This window comes from Geospiza fortis, unplaced genomic scaffold (assembly GCF_000277835.1).
Source record: "Geospiza fortis unplaced genomic scaffold, GeoFor_1.0 scaffold55, whole genome shotgun sequence".
Lineage (NCBI taxonomy): Eukaryota > Metazoa > Chordata > Aves > Passeriformes > Thraupidae > Geospiza > Geospiza fortis.
In genome coordinates, this window is record NW_005054308.1 from 11,562,204 (window position 1) to 11,564,174 (window position 1,971).

A 1,971-nucleotide genomic window follows, 5' to 3' on the forward strand; every position below is an offset into this window, starting at 1 on the left:
AGGTTGGAAACCTCTGAGATCATCAAGTCCAACCATTCCCCCAGCATTGCCAAGGCCACCACTGGCCATGTCCCCAGGTGCCACATGCACATGGATTTTGAACACTTCAGGTGTTCATCCCTGCTTAGCTTTGGCACCTGGATCTGACCCTCGGTGCTGCTGAAACTCCCTTGATGTTCTCGAGGGGGAGATGGGATGGGAGGACTGAGGCAGCAGGGATCAGGGCAGGGTGGGACAGCACATGGGAAGGGCAAATCCACTGCAAATGGAAGTGAACAAAATAAAAAAGAAATACAAATTCCTGGAAGTGTAGAAAAGTAGGTTGGATGCATAGGAAATAGGAACAGAAGTGTTTCTGCCTGGACAGGGTCCTGTCAGACTGTGCTGGCTCTGCTGGGTGCTGGCTGGGGGTGTTTATGTTTTGAGCTGCTTGTGTGATCCCCAATAGACACATTCAGGACAAGCAGCAGTGGAGTGTTTCCTTCCAGAGGCCAGGAATGCAGATGGAAATGCCTCTATCACATCCATCTCTCTGGCCAAAATGCTATTGAAGCATCAAACCACATGCACCCAAATGAGGTGGCAGGTTTCAGTTCAACTTGGAAACAATTAGTTAAAAATTAAAGAAGCAAACACATTGTTTGTTACTGGTTTGTGCCCTTTTTAAAATTTCTTTTTCCAAGGGAAACTGGGATTCTTTAATTGGCTCAGCTGGAGCAAAAACCCCAGATCAAACAGCGAGTGAGCTGGAACAACAAAGGAATGTCCTGGTATTTCTTTTTCCAAGTTTAGAAATGGAAGTCAGGGCAGCCTTGGGATTTGTGGAAATTCCTCCGTGCATTGTTGGGAGGTAGAGGAAGTGGTTTCGAGCTGAGCTCCGGGGCCGTGCCTGGCGGAGCGGGGCCGGCTTCCACTCGCCCGCCTCCCGCTGTCCCGGCTCGGCCGCTCCTCGCAGCCGGAGGATGCTCAAACATCCACCCCTGGCCACTGCAGGCACCTGGGGGCTCCCTGTGCCTCTGCCCCGGGCCCTGCCATGGCAGCCAGCCCAGCAAAATACATGGAAACATTTTTCCACTCCTGCTGGTCTTTCTTTCTTGCAGCTGCTTGGCACAATTGGAGTTGGAAAAGGTTCTTTTCAGTCCACTATCAGCTTCTGGAAGAGGCGTTCCTGTTTCTGTACAAAGCTGTTCATGTATAGATCATGATTTTAAGTTTTGATACCCCTTCCCCACAGCCACTGGGGCCACTTGATGACAAAAATCTTTCAAGACCCACGGGCAGACATCAATGTATTGGGAGGAGAGTGCTCCTGGTTTAAAGCGTGTGCTGCTTGTGCTCCTCTTACAGTAGAGATGTTTTGTTGGTGGTTTTTGGTAGTTTTCGGGTTTTCCTTGTTATCTGGCCAGCACAGCCATGCAGCTGGAGGGGAGAGCCGGTTCCCCAGCCGGAGGCAGGACATGCATGGGATGGGAGGCAGGGCATGGATGGGATGGGAGGCAGGACACGCATGTGATGCGGCGGCCCCGGGGGAAGACGTTCCCTGTCGGGCAGGAAGCGAGAGCCCCATCGGCTGCTGCCAAGGAAAACCTCCCCAGGATGCCCGAGCCCGGAGGCTTTTCTCTGCTCTCCCCCACGGCACAGGGGTTGTTCTGCAGCCAGGGCTGGCCCCAGGGACCGGGCTGCTGCTGTGGGAGCTCCCCAGTGCCTCCTGCTGCTGCCAGCTGCTGGGTGATGCTGCCAAAGATGCCCTCAGTGGGGCAGGACACCGGGCTGTGGGGCAGGGATGGACCTCAGGGTGCTGTGGGATGTGCAAGGCCATAGTGGGGATCCATTTAATTTCCAAGGTCCTGCTGTGGTGGTTTCAAATTCAGGGATAGATTCTGGATGTGCAGAGCCAGCTGGGGCTGAAGCTGCAGCAGCTGGCAGATGCCCACATGGAGCAGCCCTGGCCAGTGCCCCAATGTCCTCCCC